Source organism: Anomaloglossus baeobatrachus, chromosome 2, assembly GCF_048569485.1.
Source record: "Anomaloglossus baeobatrachus isolate aAnoBae1 chromosome 2, aAnoBae1.hap1, whole genome shotgun sequence".
In the NCBI taxonomy this organism is placed as follows: Eukaryota; Metazoa; Chordata; class Amphibia; order Anura; family Aromobatidae; genus Anomaloglossus; species Anomaloglossus baeobatrachus.
The window spans coordinates 355556983-355575417 of NC_134354.1; the positions used below are offsets into that span (position 1 = coordinate 355556983).

Below are 18435 nucleotides of genomic sequence, written 5' to 3' on the forward strand. Positions count from 1 at the left end.
GGCTTGTTTTTACTGGGGATTGAACCCAGAACCTTCTGCATGTGAAGTAGACGTGATGACCACTCCACTATGAAACCTGTGAAATCCTGCAAAGTAATGGCAATTAGAGACGAGTTTTGACAGCCAGGGGAAAAAAAAAAAAATAATTTGTAGTTCTGTTTGTGATGGAAGCCAAAACATACCGTCATTCGGCAACAATGCCGAGAACTTCATATATTGTAGTTGGATAGCGTATTATTTCAACACTAAGAACAGATTGGTTTCACTGGGGATTGAACCCAGGACCTTCTGCGTGTTAAGCAGACGTGATGACCACTACACTATGAAACCTGACGAAAAGTTACTGTGTATTGGCTAGCAGAGCAGAATTGTGACTGACGGGGCCTTTTTATTGCTGAAGGAAAGTATTTTTGGTTAATGAAACATTTACAATTATTATTACATATTTTACCAGTTTTATTCCTAGAAAGGGATTTTGCTTAAATTGAAGTTTATATTTAATGTGTTACTTTTTTCTCCATAGTTTGGTCTTTTGCTTTTGTATTTATGGGAACTATATATTTTGAAACAAATAGGATTTTTATAATATGGGATTATGTTTTCTGCTAAAATGGTCAAAAAAAAAGAAACCCAAAATCGTAGTTCTCTTTGTGATGGAAGCCAAAATGTATTGTCATTTGGCAACGAAACTAAGAATTTCACATATTACAAGTCGATAGGAAATTACTTCAACACCAAAAACAGTTCGGTTTCACTGGGGATTGAACCCAGGACCTTCTGCGTGTAAAGCAGATGTGATTTCCACTACACTATGAAACCTTTGAAAACCTGCAAAGTAATGGCAATTAGAGACGAGTTTTGACCGCCAGGGAAAAAAAAAACAAATTCGTAGCTCTTTTGGGGATGGAAGCCAAAACATCCCATCATTCGGCAACAAAGCCAAGAACTTCATATATTGTAGTTTAATTGAGAATTATTTCAACACCAAGAACAGATTGGTTTTACTGGGGATTGAACCCAGGACCTACTGCGTGTAAAGCAGACGTAATTTCCACTACACTATGAAACCTTTGAAATCCTGCAAAGTAATGGCAATTAGAGACGAGTTTTGACCGCCAGGGGAAAAAAAACAAATTCGTAGCTCTGTTGGTGATGGAAGCTAAAACATCCCGTTATTCGGCAACAAAGCCAAGAAATTTATATACTGCAGGTTGATAGGGGATTATTTCAACACCAAGAACACATGGGTTTCACTGGGGATTGAACCCAGGACCGTCTGCGTGTAAAGCAGATGTGATTTCTACTACACTATGAAACCTTTGAAAGCCTGCAAAGTAACGGCAATTAGAGACGAGTTTTGACCGCCAGGGGAAAAAAAACAAATTTGTAGCTCTGTTGGTGATGTAAGCTAAAACATCCGGTCATTCGGCAACAAAGCCAAGAACATCATATACTGCAGGTTGATAGGGTTTTATTTCAACACCATGAACAGATAGGTTTTACTAAGGATTCAACCTAGGACCTTCTGCGTGTTAAGCAGACGTTATGAGCACTACACTTTGAAACCTGATGGTAAGTTACTGTGTATTGGCTAGCAGAGCAGAATTGTGACTGACGGGCCTTTTTTATTTCTGAAGGAAAGTATTTTTGGTTAAAGAAACATTTACAATTTTTATTACATATTTTACCAGTTTTATTCCTACAAAGGGATTTTGCTTAAATGGAAGTTTACATTGAATGTGTTACTATTTTCTACATAGTTTAGTCGTTTGCTTTTGTATTTAAAGGAACTATATATTTTGAAACAAACAGGATTTTTATAATATGGGATTATGTTTTCTGCTAAAATGGTCAATAAAAAAGAAACCCAAAATCGTAGTTCTTTTGGTGATGGAAGCCAAAATATATTATCAGTTGGCAACAAAACCAAGAATTTCATATATTACAGGTGTATAGCATATTAATTCAACAGCGAAAACGGCTTGTTTTTACTGGGGATTGAACCCAGTGGCCTTCTGCGTGTGAAGCAGACGTGATGAAAACTACACTATGAAACCTTTGAAATCCTGCAAAGTAATGGCAATTACAGACGAGTTTTGACCGCCAGGGAAAAAAAAACAAATTTGTAGCTCTGTTGGTGATGGAAGCTAAAACATCCCGTTATTCAGCAACAAAGCCAACAACTTTATAGATTGCAGGTTGATAGGATATTATTTCAACACCAAGAACACATGGATTTCACTGGGGATTGAACCCAGGGCCTTCTGCGTGTAAAGCAAACGTGATTTCCACTACACTATGAAACCTTTGAAAGCCTGCAAAGTAATGGCAATTAGAGACGAGTTTTGACCGCCAGGGAAAAAAAAAAACAAATTCGTAGCTCTGTTGGTGATGGAAGCCAAAACATCCCATCATTCGGCAACAAAGCCAAGACCTTCATATATTGTAGTTTAATTGGGTATTATTTCAACACCAAGAACAGATTGGTTTCACTGGGGATTGAACGCAGGACCTTCTGCGTGTTAAGCAGACATGATGACCACTACTCTATGAAACCTGATGGAAAGTTACTGTGTATTGGCTAGCAGAGCAGAATTGTAACTGACGGGGCCTTTTTATTGCTGAAGGATAGTATTTTTGGTTAATGAAACATTTACAATTGTTATTACATATTTTACCAGTTTTATTCCTACTAAGGAATTTTGCTTAAATGGAAGTTTACAATGAATGTGTTACTTTTTTCTACATAGTTTAGTCGTTTGCTTTTGTATTTAAAGGAACTATATATTTTGAAACAAACAGGATTTTTATAATATGGGATTATGTTTTCTGCTAAAATGGTCAATAAAAAAGAAACCCAAAATCGTAGTTCTCTTGGTGATGGAAGCCAAAATATAATATCAGTTGGCAACAAAACCAAGAATTTCATATATTACAGGTTGATAGCAAATTACTTCAACAGCGATAACGGTTTGTTTTTAATGGGGATTGAACCCAGAACCTTCTGCATGTGAAGCAGACGTGATGACCACTACACTATGAAACCTTTGGAATTCTGCCAAGAAATGGCAATTAGAGACGAGTTTTGACCGCCAGGGGAAAAAAAACAAATTTGTAGCTCTGTTGGTGATGGAAGCCAAAACATCCCGTCATTCGGCAACAAAGCCAAGAACATCATATACTGCGGGTTGATAGGGTTTTATTTCAACACCATGAACAGATTTGTTTTCCTGGGGATTCAACCTAGGACCTTCTGCGTGTTAAGCAGACGTGATGAGCACTACACTATGAAACCTGATGGAAAGTTACTGTGTATTGGATAGCAGAGCAGAATTGTGACTGATGGGTCCTTTTTATTGCTGAAGGAAAGTATTTTTGGTTAATGAAACATTTACAATTTTTATTATATATTTTACCAGTTTTATTCCTACAAAGGGATTTTGCTTAAATTGAAGTTTACATTGAATGTGTTACTTTTTTCTACATAGTTTAGTCGTTTGCTTTTGTATTTATGGGAACTATATATTTTAAAACAAATAGGATTTTTATAATACGGGATTATGTTTTCTGCTAAAATGGTCAATAAAAAAGAAACCCAAAATTGAAGTTCTCTTGGTGATGGAAGCCAAAATGTATTGTCATTTGGCAACGAAACCAAGAATTTCACATATTACAAGTCAATAGGAAATTACATCAACACCAAAAACAGATTTGTTTCACTGGGGATTGAACCCAGGACCTTCTGCGTGTGAAGCAGACGTGATGAACACTACACTATGAAACCTTTGAAATCCTGCAAAGTAATGGCAATTAGAGACGAGTTTTGACCGCCAGGTGGAAAAAAAACAAATTCGTAGCTCTGTTGGTGATGGAAGCTAAAACATCCCATTATTCGGCAACAAAGCCAAGAACTTTATATATTGCAGGTTGATATGGAATTATTACAACACCATGAACACATGGGTTTCACTGGGGATTGAACCCAAGACCTTCTGCGTGTGAAGCAGACGTGATGACCACTACACTATGAAACCTTTGAAATCCTGCAAAGTAATGGCAATTAGAGACGAGTTTTGACCGCCAGGGGAAAAAAAACAAATTTGTAGCTCTGTTGGTGATGTAAGCTAAAACATCCGGTCATTCGGCAACAAAGCCAAGAACATCATATACTGCAGGTTGATAGGGTTTTATTTCAACACCATGAACAGATAGGTTTTACTGGGGATTCAACCTAGGACCTTCTGCGTGTTTAGCAGACGTTATGAGCACTACACTTTGAAACCTGATGGTAAGTTACTGTGTTTTGGCTAGCAGAGCAGAATTGTGACTGACGGGGCCTTTTAATTGCTGAAGGAAAGTATTTTTGGTTAATGAAACATTTACAATTATTATTACATATTTTACCAGTTTTATTCCTACAAAGGGATTTTGCTTAAATTGAAGTTTACATTGCATGTGTTATTTTTTCTACATAGTTTAGTCGTTTGCTTTTGTATTTATGTGAACTATATATTTTAAAACAAATAGGATTTTTATAATTTGGGATTATGTTTTCTGCTAAAATGGTCAATAAAAAAGAAACCCAAAATCGTAGTTCTCTTTGTGATGGAAGCCAAAATGTATTGTCATTTGGCAACGAAACCAAGAATTTCACATATTACAAGTCGATAGGAAATTACTTCAACACCAAAACAGATTGGTTTCACTGGGGATTAAACCCAGGACCTTCTGCGTGTGAAGCAGACGTGATAAAAACTACACTATGAAACCTTTGAAATCCTGCAAAGTAATGGCAGTTAGAGACGAGTTTTGACCGCCAGGGGAAAAAAGAAACAAATTCGTAGCTCTGTTGGTGATGGAAGCCAAAACATCCCATCATTCGGCAACAAAGCCAAGAACTTCATATATTGTAGTTTAATTGGGTATTATTTCAACACCAAGAACAGATTGGTTTTACTGGGGATTGAACACAGGACCTTCAGCGTGTTAAGCAGACGTGATGACCACTACTCTATGAAACCTGATGTAAAGTTACTGTGTATTGGCTAGCAGAGCAGAATTGTGACTGACGGGCCTTTTTTTTGCTGAAGGAAAGTATTTTTGGTTAATGAAACATTTACAATTTTTATTACATATTTTACCAGTTTTATTCCTGCAAAGGGATTTTGCTTAAATGGAAGTTTACATTGAATGTGTTACTTTTTTCTACATAGTTTAGTCGTTTGCTTTTGTATTTAAAGGAACTATATATTTTGAAACAAACAGGATTTTTATAATATAAGATTATGTTTTCTGCTAAAATGGTCAATAAAAATGAAACCCAAAATCGTAGTTCTTTTGGTGATGGAAGCCAAAATATATTATCAGTTGGCAACAAAACCAAGAATTTCATATATTACAGGTGTATAGCATATTAATTCAACAGCGAAAACGGCTTGTTTTTACTGGGGATTGAACCCAGTGGCCTTCTGCGTGTGAAGCAGACGTGATGAAAACTACACTATGAAACCTTTGAAAACCTGCAAAGTAATGGCAATTACAGACGAGTTTTGACCGCCAGGGTAAAAAAAACAAATTTGTAGCTCTGTTGGTGATGGAAGCTAAAACATCCCGTGTTTCGGCAACAAAGCCAAGAACTTTATAGATTGCAGGTTGATAGGATATTATTTCAACACCAAGAACACATGGGTTTCACTGGGGATTGAACCCAGGGGCTTCTGCGTGTAAAGCAAACGTGATTTCCACTACACTATGAATCCTTTGAAAGCCTGCAAAGTAATGGCAATTAGAGACGAGTTTTGACCGCCAGGGAAAAAAAAAAAACAAATTCGTAGCTCTGTTGGTGATGGAAGCCAAAACATCCCATCATTCGGCAACAAAGCCAAGAACTTCATATATTGTAGTTTAATTGGGTATTATTTCAACACTAAGAACAGATTGGTTTCACTGGGGATTGAACACAGGACCTTCTGCGTGTTAAGCAGACGTGATGACCACTACTCTATGAAACCTGATGGAAAGTTACTGTGTATTGGCTAGCAGAGCAGAATTGTGACTGATGGGGCCTTTTTATTGCTGAAGGAAAGTATTTTTGGTTAATGAAACATTTACAATTGTTATTACATATTTTACCAGTTTTATTCCTACTAAGGAATTTTGCTTAAATGGAAGTTTACAATGAATGTGTTACTGTTTTTCTACATAGTTTAGTCGTTTGCTTTTGTATTTAAAGGAACTATATATTTTGAAACAAACAGGATTTTTATAATATGGGATTATGTTTTCTGCTAAAATGGTCAATAAAAAAGAAACCCAAAATCGTAGATCTCTTGGTGATGGAAGCCAAAATATATTATCAGTTGGCAACAAAATCAAGAATTTCAAATATTACAGGTTGATAGCAAATTACTTCAACAGCGATAACGGCTTGTTTTTAATGGGGATTGAACCCAGGACCTTCTGCATGTGAAGCAGACGTGATGATGACCCCACTATGAAACCTGTGAAATCCTGCAAAGTAATGGCATTTAGAGACGAGTTTTGACCGCCAGGGGAAAAAAAAAATAATTTGCAGTTCTGTTTGTGATGGAAGCCAAAACATCCCGTCATTCGGCAACAAAGACGAGAACGTCATATATTGTAGCTGGATAGCGTATTATTTCAACACTAAGAACAGATTGGTTTCACTGGGGATTGAACCCAGGACCTTCTGCATGTTAAGCAGACGTGATGGCCACTACACTATGAAACCTGACAAAAAGTTACTGTGTATTGGCTAGTAGAGCAGAATTGTGACTGACGGGGCCTTTTTATTGCTGAAGGAAAGTATTTTTGGTTAATGAAACATTTACAATTATTATTACATATTTTACCAGTTTTATTCCTACAAAGGGATTTTGCTTAAATTGAAGTTTATATTGAATGTGTTACTTTTTTCTCCATAGTTTGGTCTTTTGCTTTTGTATTTATGGGAACTATATATTTTGAAACAAATAGGATTTTTATAATATGGGATTATGTTTTCTGCTAAAATTGTCAATAAAAAAGAAACCCAAAATCGTAGTTCTCTTTGTGATGGAAGCCAAAATGTATTGTCATTTGGCAACAAAACCAAGAATTTCACATATTACAAGTCGATAGGAAATTACTTCAACACCAAAACAGATTGGTTTCACTGGGGATTAAACCCAGGACCTTCTGCGTGTGAAGCAGACGTGATGACCACTACACTATGAAACCTTTGAAATCCTGCAAAGTAATGGCAATTAGAGATGAGTTTTGACTGCCAGGGGAAAAAAAACAAATTCGTAGCTCTGTTGGTGATGGAAGCTAAAACATCCCGTTATTCGGCAACAAAGCCAAGAACATCATATATTGTAGTTTAATTGAGTATTATTTCAACACCAAGAACGGATTGGTTTTACTGGGGATTGAACGCAGGACCTTCTGCATGTTAAGCAGACGGGATGACCACTACTCTATGAAACCTGATGGAAAGTTACTGTGTATTGGCTAGCAGAGCAGAATTGTGACTGACGGGGCCTTTTTATTGCTGAAGGAAAGTATTTTTGGTTAATGAAACATTTACAATTTTTATTACATATTTTACCAGTTTTATTCCTACAAAGGGATTTTGCTTAAAAGGAAGTTTACATTGAATGTGTTACTTTTTTCCACATAGTTTAGTTGTTTGCTTTGGTATTAAAAGGAACTATATATTTTGAAACAAACAGGATTTTTATAATATGGGATTATGTTTTCTGCTAAAATGGTCAATAAAAAAGAAACCCAAAATCGTAGTTCTCTTGGTGATGGAAGCCAAAATATATTATCAGTTGGCAATAAAACAAAGAATTTCATATGTTACAGGTTGATAGCAAATTACTTCAACAGCGAAAACAGCTTGTTTTTACTGGGGATTGAACCCAAGACCTTCTGCGTGTGAAGTAGACGTGATGACGACTCCACTATGAAACCTGTGAAATCCTGCAAAGTAATGGCATTTAGAGACGAGTTTTGACCGCTAGGGGAAAAAAAAAAATAATTTGTAGTTCTGTTTGTGATGGAAGCCAAAACATCCCGTCATTCGGCAACAAAGCCGAGAACGTCATATATTGTAGCTGGATAGCGTATTATTTCAACACTACGAACAGATTGGTTTCACTGGGGATTGAACCCAGGACCTTCTGCATTTTAAGCAGACGTGATGGCCACTACACTATGAAACCTGACAAAAATTTACTGTGTATTGGCTAGCAGAGCAGAATTGTGACTGACGGGGCCTTTTTATTGCTGAAGGAAAGTATTTTTGGTTAATGAAACATTTACAATTATTATTACATATTTTACCAGTTTTATTCCTACAAAGGGATTTTGCTTAAATTGAAGTTTATATTGAATGTGTTACTTTTTTCTCCATAGTTTGGTCTTTTGCTTTTGTTTTTATGGGAACTATATATTTTGAAACAAATAGGATTTTTATAATATGGGATTATGTTTTCTACTAAAATTGTCAATAAAAAAGAAACCCAAAATCGTAGTTCTCTTTGTGATGGAAGCCAAAATGTATTGTCATTTGGCAACAAAACCAAGAATTTTACATATTACAAGTCGATAGGAAATTACTTCAACACCAAAAACAGATTGGTTTCACTGGGGATTGAACTCAGGATCTTCTGCGTGTGAAGCAGACGTGATGACCACTACACTATGAAACCTTTGAAATCCTGCAAAGTAATGGCAATTAGAGATGAGTTTTGACTGCCAGGGGAAAAAAAACAAATTCGTAGCTCTGTTGGTGATGGAAGCTAAAACATCCCGTTATTCGGCAACAAAGCCAAGAGCTTTATATACTGCAGGTTGATAGGGGATTATTTCAACACCAAAAACACATGGGTTTCACTGGGGATTGAACCCAGGACCTTCTGCGTGTAAAGCAGACATGATTTCCACTACACTATGAAACCTTTGAAAGCCTGCAAAGTAATGGCAATTAGAGACGAGTTTTAACCGCCAGGGAAAAAAAAAAACAAATTCGTAGCTCTGTTGGGGATGGAAGCCAAAACATCCCATCATTCGGCAACAAAGCCAAGAACTTCATATATTGTAGTTTAATTGAGTATTATTTCAACACCAAGAAGAGATTGGTTTTACTGGGGATTGAACGCAGGACCTTCTGCATGTTAAGCAGACATGATGACCACTACTCTATGAAACCTGATGGAAAGTTACTGTGTATTGGCTAGCAGAGAAGAATTGTGACTGACGGGGCCTTTTTATTGCTGAAGGAAAGTATTTTTGGTTAATGAAACATTTACAATTTTTATTACATATTTTACCAGTTTTATTCCTACAAAGGGATTTTGCTTAAAAGGAAGTTTACATTGAATGTGTTACTTTTTTCCACATAGTTTAGTTGTTTGCTTTGGTATTGAAAGGAACTATATATTTTGAAACAAATAGGATTTTTATAATATGGGATTATGTTTTCTGCTAAAATGGTCAATAAAAAAGAAACCCAAAATCGTAGTTCTCTTGGTGATGGAAGCCAAAATATATTATCAGTTGGCAATAAAAAAAAGAATTTCATATGTTACAGGTTGATAGCAAATTACTTCAACAGCGAAAACAGCTTGTTTTTACTGGGGATTGAACCCAAGAGCTTCTGCGTGTGAAGTAGACGTGATGACGACTCCACTATGAAACCTGTGAAATCCTGCAAAGTAATGGCATTTAGAGACGAGTTTTGACCGCTAGGGGAAAAAAAAAAATAATTTGTAGTTCTGTTTGTGATGGAAGCCAAAACATCCCGTCATTCGGCAACAAAGCCGAGAACTTCATATATTGTAGTTGGATAGCGTATTATTTCAACACTAAGAACAGATTGGTTTCACTGGGGATTAGAGATGAGCGAACCGGTCCCGGTTCGGCTCGAGGTCGGTTCGTCGAACGGAGCTCCCGTTCGAGTTCGGCTCGTCGAACGTTCGACGAACCGAACTCGAGCCAATAGGAAACAATGGGAGGCAATCACAAACACAGAAAAACACCTAGAAAACACCCTCAAAGGTGTCCAATAGGTCACAAACAACTCACAACACATGGGAAAGTGACAAGGACATATACTCATGTGAAAACAAATGAGCTGGACAAGGAAAAAGAGGAGGACACACAGATATATGAGTATATGCAAGGAAACATCGATTCCATTATTGTGCAACTTGAGCCCTGCTCATTTTAGGCTTCCAATCTTGATAAATTGCCTGAGCTCGCCACGTACGTCTTGGGGATCTTGTCGTGTCCTGCAGCCAGCGTTCTCTCGGAACCTGTCTTCAGTGCTGCTGGGGGTCTGCTGGCAGATAAGCACACGTGTCTGTCCACTGACAATGTGGACATGGCTCTCAGAGGACTTTTCTTCCCCTGGGTCAGCCAGGGGACGGGAAAGGCACGTGTATTTTTGAGAGTGCTTCATGCAAAGCATCTTTTTCTTTTTCAAAAGGGGGCTCAACTGATGTCAGTCAAGTGGGGTGTGTGTGGCCCAGTTAGTGGAAACGAGGGAGACTGTGGTTGGAGTCCCCTCGCTGTGTTTCTAAAAGACCCAAAATGAACAAATCATGGCTATCAGAGGACTTTTCTTCCCCTGGGTCAGCCAGGGGACGGGAAAGGCACGTGTATTTTTGAGAGTGCTTCATGCAAAGCATCTTTTTCTTTTTCAAAAGGGGGGGTCAACCGATGCCAGTCAAGTGGGGTGTGTGTGGCCCAGTTAGTGGCAATGAGGGAGACTGTGGTTGGAGTCCCCTCGCTGTGTTTCTAAAAGAACCAAGATGAACAAGTCATGGCTCTCAGAGGACTTTTCTTCCCCTGGGTCAGCCAGGGGACGGGAAAGGCACGCGTATTTTTGAGAGTGCTTCATGCAAAGCATCTTTTTCTTTTTCAAAAGGGGGGTCAACCGATGCCAGTCAAGTGGGGTGTGTGTGGCCCAGTTAGTGGCAACGAGGGAGACTGTGGTTGGAGTCCCCTCGCTGTGTTTCTAAAAGAACCAAGATGAACAAGTCATGGCTCTCAGAGGACTTTTCTTTCCCTGGGTCAGCCAGGGGACGGGAAAGGCACATGTATTTTTGAGAGTGCTTCATGCAAAGCATCTTTTTCTTTTTCAAAAGGGGGCTCAACTGATGTCAGTCAAGTGGGGTGTATGTGGCCCAGTTAGTGGAAACGAGGGAGACTGTGGTTGGAGTCCCCTCGCTGTGTTTCTAAAAGACCCAAAATGAACAAATCATGGCTCTCAGAGGACTTTTCTTCCCCTGGGTCAGCCAGGGGACGGGAAAGGCACGTGTATTTTTGAGAGTGCTTCATGCAAAGCATCTTTTTCTTTTTCAAAAGGGGGGGTCAACCGATGCCAGTCAAGTGGGGTGTGTGTGGCCCAGTTAGTGGCAACGAGGGAGACTGTGGTTGGAGTCCCCTCGCTGTGTTTCTAAAAGAACCAAGATGAACAAGTCATGGCTCTCAGAGGACTTTTCTTCCCCTGGGTCAGCCAGGGGACGGGAAAGGCACGTGTATTTTTGAGAGTGCTTCATGCAAAGCATCTTTTTCTTTTTCAAAAGGGGGGGTCAACCGATGCCAGTCAAGTGGGGTGTGTGTGGCCCAGTTAGTGGCAACGAGGGAGACTGTGGTTGGAGTCCCCTCGCTGTGTTTCTAAAAGAACCAAGATGAACAAGTCATGGCTCTCAGAGGACTTTTCTTCCCCTGGGTCAGCCAGGGGACGGGAAAGGCACGTGTATTTTTGAGAGTGCTTCATGCAAAGCATCTTTTTCTTTTTCAAAAGGGGGCTCAACTGATGTCAGTCAAGTGGGGTGTGTGTGGCCCAGTTAGTGGAAACGAGGGAGACTGTGGTTGGAGTCCCCTCGCTGTGTTTCTAAAAGACCCAAAATGAACAAATCATGGCTCTCAGAGGACTTTTCTTCCCCTGGGTCAGCCAGGGGACGGGAAAGGCACGTGTATTTTTGAGAGTGCTTCATGCAAAGCATCTTTTTCTTTTTCAAAAGGGGGGGTCAACCGATGCCAGTCAAGTGGGGTGTGTGTGGCCCAGTTAGTGGCAACGAGGGAGACTGTGGTTGGAGTCCCCTCGCTGTGTTTCTAAAAGAACCAAGATGAACAAGTCATGGCTCTCAGAGGACTTTTCTTCCCCTGGGTCAGCCAGGGGACGGGAAAGGCACGTGTATTTTTGAGAGTGCTTCATGCAAAGCATCTTTTTCTTTTTCAAAAGGGGGCTCAACTGATGTCAGTCAAGTGGGGTGTGTGTGGCCCAGTTAGTGGAAACGAGGGAGACTGTGGTTGGAGTCCCCTCGCTGTGTTTCTAACAGAACCAAGATGAACAAGTCATGGCTCTCAGAGGACTTTTCTTCCCCTGGGTCAGCCAGGGGACGGGAAAGGCACGTGTATTTTTGAGAGTGCTTCATGCAAAGCATCTTTTTCTTTTTCAAAAGGGGGCTCAACTGATGTCAGTCAAGTGGGGTGTGTGTGGCCCAGTTAGTGGAAACGAGGGAGACTGTGGTTGGAGTCCCCTCGCTGTGTTTCTAAAAGACCCAAAATGAACAAATCATGGCTCTCAGAGGACTTTTCTTCCCCTGGGTCAGCCAGGGGACGGGAAAGGCACGCGTATTTTTGAGAGTGCTTCATGCAAAGCATCTTTTTCTTTTTCAAAAGGGGGGGTCAACCGATGCCAGTCAAGTGGGGTGTGTGTGGCCCAGTTAGTGGAAACGAGGGAGACTGTGGTTGGAGTCCCCTCGCTGTGTTTCTAAAAGAACCAAGAAGAACAAGTCATGGCTCTCAGAGGACTTTTCTTCCCCTGGGTCAGCCATGGGACGGGAAAGGCACGTGTATTTTTGAGAGTGCTTCATGCAAAGCATCTTTTTCTTTTTCAAAAGGGGGCTCAACTGATGTCAGTCAAGTGGGGTGTGTGTGGCCCAGTTAGTGGAAACGAGGGAGACTGTGGTTGGAGTCCCCTCGCTGTGTTTCTAAAAGACCCAAAATGAACAAATCATGGCTCTCAGAGGACTTTTCTTCCCCTGGGTCAGCCAGGGGACGGGAAAGGCACGCGTATTTTTGAGAGTGCTTCATGCAAAGCATCTTTTTCTTTTTCAAAAGGGGGGGTCAACCGATGCCAGTCAAGTGGGGTGTGTGTGGCCCAGTTAGTGGCAACGAGGGAGACTGTGGTTGGAGTCCCCTCGCTGTGTTTGTAAAAGAACCAAGATGAACAAGTCATGGCTCTCAGAGGACTTTTCTTCCCCTGGGTCAGCCAGGGGACGGGAAAGGCACGTGTATTTTTGAGAGTGCTTCATGCAAAAAATCTTTTTCTTTTTCAAAAGGGGGCTCAATTGATGTCAGTCAAGTGGGGTGTGTGTGGCCCAGTTAGTGGAAACGAGGGAGACTGTGGTTGGAGTCCCCTCGCTGTGTTTTACATGCTTTTAGAAGGGCATGACATGGCTTGGAGGTTGACTTTCATCATCTGCAAACTGTTGGCTAACAAAATGCTGCCTTTCCAACAACTGTGGTTATAGACAATGAGGAACATACTGATGAAGATGAGACTCAGATACCCGATTGGGATGACAACTTAAATATTCGGTCAGGGCAAGAAGAGGCTCGGTCTGAGGGGGAGGGGAGTGCAAACACAACAATTGATGATGAAGTCCTAGATCCCACCTACTGTCAACCCACAGTCAGACACTCGAGGAGGTCAACAGAGGCGGTGGAGGAGGATGCAACCGACGTCGAAGTAACCTTGCGCCTTCCTGGACACAGTCGGAGCACTGGTAGCACGTCTACAACTGCATCCTCAGCCACCACTCTGCCTCTGAGCATTATTCGGGGTGGATCAACAGGTCGCATGGCCTCTAAGCCTTGCCTAGCCTGGTCCTTTTTTGACATAAAAAAAGATCGCCCAAATTATGTGATCTGTAACATTTGGCATGGTTATCTTACTAGAGGTCAAAACCTCAGCAGTTTGACAACTTCTTCCATGAATCGTCACATGAATAAATATCATATGGCCTGGTGGGAAGCTCACCGTGCTGCAATGCGGCCTAGCGGAGCCAACCATCCACCGCCTGCCCCTTCCAGTGCATCCGCGCGCTCGTCATCTTCTAGGACTGTGGGGACAGCTGTCACACCTGTTTTTCCACCCACAACTTCCACCACTGTAACCGCAACAGGCAGTTTGCTTGGTAGGTCGTCAGTTGGTTTGGAAGGGGAAACAAGTGATTGTGTACAGCTCTCTCAAACATCGATAGCACCAACGTTGGATGAAGGCAACATCATGTCTCCGCCTGCAATTTCCTCACAAACCTGCATTTTTCAAGGGACACCCTACTCAACACCGTCTACACACAGCAGCCAGATCTCTGTCCCTCAGATGTGGTCAAATAAAAGGCCACTTCCTGCGACCCATGACAAAGCTAAGAGGTTGACTCTATCCCTCTGTAAGCTGTTGGCTACCGAAATGCTGCCTTTCCGCCTAGTGGACACACAGGATTTTAGAGACCTTATGTCTGTCGCTGTGCCCCAGTACCAGATGCCTAGTCGCCACTACTTCTCTAAGAAAGGTGTGCCCGCGCTACACCAGCATGTCACACACAACATCACCGCTTCCTTGAGAAACTGGGTGTGTGAACGGGTGCATTTCACCACCGATACTTGGACCAGTAAGCATGGACAGGGACGTTACATGTCGCTGACTGGCCACTGGGTAACTATGGTGATAGATGGTGAAGGGTCTGCTGCACAAGTCTTGCCGTCCCCACGACTTGTGTGTCAATCCTCTGTCTGTCCAAGTTCCGCCACTGCTTCTGCATCCTCCACCTCATCTGGGTCCTCCACCTCCGCCCCAAGCCTGCCTGGTCAGGCCACCAGCGTTCTCACTGCGCAGAAGGAATCACGCAACCCTCATTACTATGCTGGCAGCAGAGCGCAACGGCATCAGGCGGTCTTTAGCTTGACATGTCTTGGGAATAAGAGTCACACAGCTGAGGAGTTGTGGTCAGCTCTGCGGTCCGAGTTTAATAAATGGTTGTCTCCACTCAACCTGCAGCCTGGTAAGGCCGTGTGCGACAATGCTGCAAACCTGGGTGCGGCCCTTCGCCTGGGCAAGGTGACACACGTACCTTGTATGGCTCACGTGTTGAACCTTGTCGTCCAGCAATTTTTAACACACTATCCCGGCCTAGATGGCCTTCTGAACAGGGCACGAAAACTGTCTGCTCACTTCCGCCGTTCAAGCGCCGCAGCTGAGGGACTTGCATCGCTCCAGAAGTCTTTCGGCCTGCCGGTTCATCGCCTGAAATGCGATGTGGCGACACGCTGGAATTCAACTCTCCACATGTTACAGCGACTGTGGCAGCACCGCAGAGCCATGGTGCAATACGTCATGACGTATAGCCTGGGCCAACGAGATGCAGAGGTGGGGCAGATCACCCTGATGGAGTGATCTCAGATCAAGGACCTATGCACCCTTCTGCACAGTTTCGACATGGCGACGAATATGTTTAGCGCTGACAATGCCATTATCATCATGACGATTCCAGTCATTTACATGCTGGAGCACACGCTAAACACTATTCGGAGTCAGGGGGTGGGACAACAGGAAGGGGAGGAACTACAGGAGGATTCATATGCGCAAGACACAACAACATCACCAAGGTCCAGACGTTCATCATCACCAACGCGGCAGGCATGGGACCATGGGGGACAGGGATCAACAAGGGCGCATGGTAGCAGGCGAGATGTTGAGGAAGGTGCAGGAGGACATGAAGATATGGAGGAGGAACTGTCCATGGACATGGAAGACTCAGCAGATGTGGGGGAGCTTGGTCAAATTTCGGTTGAAAGAGGTTGGGTGGAGATGTCAGAGGAAGAAAGAACGGTTAGCACCTCTATGCCACAAACACAGCGTGGACTTGGTCCGCATGGCTGCGCAAGACACATGAGTGCCTTCTTGTTGCACTACCTCCAACATGACCCTCGTATTGTCAAAATTAGAAGTGATGATGACTACTAGCTTGCCACACTATTAGATCCCCGGTACAAGTCCAAATTTTGTGACATAATTCCACCCATAGAAAGGGACGCACGTATGCAGGAGTATCAGCAGAAGCTGTTACTCGATCTTAGCTCGGCTTTTCCACCAAACAACCGTGCAGGTGAAGGGCATGATTCTTCCAGTTGTAACTTGACAAACATGGGACGGCCTCGTCATCTTCAACAGCCTACCCGTACCAGTAGGACCGGATCTGTTGCTGGTAACAGCAATTTTATGGAATCTTTTAATAATTTTTTTAGACCCTCCTTTGCAAGGCCACCAGAGACAACAAGTCTGACACATAGTCAACGGATGGAGAGGATGATACAGGAGTATCTCCAAATGAACATCGATGCAATGACTTTTCAAATGGAGCCTTGCTCCTTTTGGGCTTCAAATCTAGAAAAATGTCCAGAGCTCTTCAGTTACGCCTTGAAGATTTTGTCGTGTCCAGCTGCCAGCGTTGTCTCTGAACATGTCTTCAGTGCTGCTGGGTGTGTGCTGACAGATAAGCGCACGCGTCTGTCCAGTGACAATGTGGACAGACTGACGTTCATCAAAATGAACAAGTCATGGATCCACAAGGAATTTACTACCCCTGTGTCATCCTGGGGAGAGTAAATGCTTGTGGATTTGGAATGTGCTTGATGCAAATCAAAACATCCTGTTTGCAACTAGGTCACAAGTGCTGCCACTGAATGGGTGGGTGTGTGTGGGGCACAATTTTTGGAAAAAAGGGAGGCTCCGCTTGGAGTAACCCTTGCTTGCTGTGTTTTTTAAAAATGATACAAGATGAACAAATCTGAAGGCAAGATGAAGGCAACATCATGTCTCCGCCTGCACTTTCCTCACAAACCTGCATTTTTCAAGGGACACCCTACTCAACACCGTCTACAGACAGCAGCCAGATCTCTGTCCCTCAGATGTGGACAAATAAAAGGCCATTTCCTGCGACCCATGACAAAGCTAAGAGGTTTACTTTATCCCTCTGTAAGCTCTTGGCTACGGAAATGCTGCCTTTCCGCATGGTGGACACACAGGATTTTAGAGACCTTATGTCTGTCACTGTGCCCCAGTACCAAATGCCCAGTCGCCACTACTTCTCTAAGAAAGGTGTGCCTGCGCTACACCAGCATGTCGCACACAACATCACCGCTTCCTTGAGAAACTCTGTGTGTGAACAGGTGCATTTCACCACCGATACTTGGACCAGTAAGCATGGATAGGGTTACATGTCGCTGACTGGGCACTGGCAAACTATGGTGAGAGATGGAGAAGGGTCTGCTGTACAAGTCTTGCCGTCCCCACGAGTTGTTTCAATCCTTGTTCTGTATGTAGAAGTTAATACACTGCTTCTGCCTCTTCAACCTCGTGTGAGTCCTCCACCTTGGCGCAAACCCTGTGTGGTCAGGCCACCCTTCCAAGCAACTGCGCACAAGGACTACCACACACCTCCTTACTATGCTGGCAGCAGAGCTCAATGCCATCAGGCGGTCAAAGTTTTACTTTGAAATGTATGGGAAATGTGAGTCACACCGCTATTCCAGAGAATAGGAGTCAGGCAGGGTCAAAACATTAATTGAGGAACAGGAACAGAATGGGACGGCCAGGACTTAATCAGAAAACAAGCAGAGGTGAAATGCGGATCGGCCAACAAGGTACATAAACAGCAAGCAGGAAAAGTAGTCAGGTAACAAGCACACAAAATCATAAAACTGAACTGGGGGTAAAATTAACCAGAGGTTCATAGCTATGTCTGGCAGTGGTCTGCAGACAGGATGGGCATAAAAAAGGGTGTGGTGTCTTCCCATTGGTTGTAGCTGAATGATGGTATTTCATCTGTGAGATACCCACCAGCTACATTCAGCCAGAGATTCTGCATCTGTCAAGGTAATGCAGCCCAGTGGGTGAGCATAACCTGCGTCCACCTGCGCCGCTGGCATCGACTCCTCTCCCATCATCAGCACTATTCATGAAAGGAACACGTTGTAACCTGGCGACCGTAGTACAAATTGACGGAGCGGACTCTGTTGGTGACTTAACAGCCGTGTGCGGCAATGATGCAAACCTGGCTGCGGGCCATCGTCAGGGCAATGTGACACACGTGCCTTGTATGGCTCACGTGTTGAACCTAATTCTCCAGCAATTTTTAAAACACCATCACGGCCTACATGGCCTTGTGCAGCGTGCACGCTCGCTATCTGCTCACTTCCATCGTGCGTACACAGCAGCTCAACAACTTTCGTCGCTACAGAAGTCTTTAGGTCTGGTGGTTAAACGCCTGAATTGCGATGTGCCCACACGCAGGAATTTGAATCTGCACATGTTGCAGCGTGTGTGGCAGCACCGCAGAGCCCTGCTGAAAT

The 18435-nt window shown here is 42.6% G+C and overlaps 5 non-coding genes across 5 annotated transcripts; all 5 read right to left on the reverse strand.

Moving 5' to 3' along the window:
- Window positions 1–257: 257 nt before the first annotated feature.
- Window positions 258–330, reverse strand: TRNAV-AAC (transfer RNA valine (anticodon AAC)). The gene has a single exon. It is a non-coding gene; the product is annotated as a tRNA-Val (tRNA).
- A 416-nt stretch (window positions 331–746) lies between these two features.
- Window positions 747–819, reverse strand: TRNAV-UAC (transfer RNA valine (anticodon UAC)). The gene has a single exon. It is a non-coding gene; the product is annotated as a tRNA-Val (tRNA).
- Window positions 820–6678: 5859 nt separating this feature from the next.
- TRNAV-AAC (transfer RNA valine (anticodon AAC)) lies at window positions 6679–6751 on the reverse strand. Its single transcript has one exon. It is a non-coding gene; the product is annotated as a tRNA-Val (tRNA).
- A 1404-nt stretch (window positions 6752–8155) lies between these two features.
- Window positions 8156–8228, reverse strand: TRNAF-AAA (transfer RNA phenylalanine (anticodon AAA)). Its single transcript has one exon. It is a non-coding gene; the product is annotated as a tRNA-Phe (tRNA).
- Window positions 8229–8893: 665 nt separating this feature from the next.
- On the reverse strand, window positions 8894–8966 carry TRNAV-UAC (transfer RNA valine (anticodon UAC)). The gene has a single exon. It is a non-coding gene; the product is annotated as a tRNA-Val (tRNA).
- Window positions 8967–18435: the final 9469 nt, after the last annotated feature.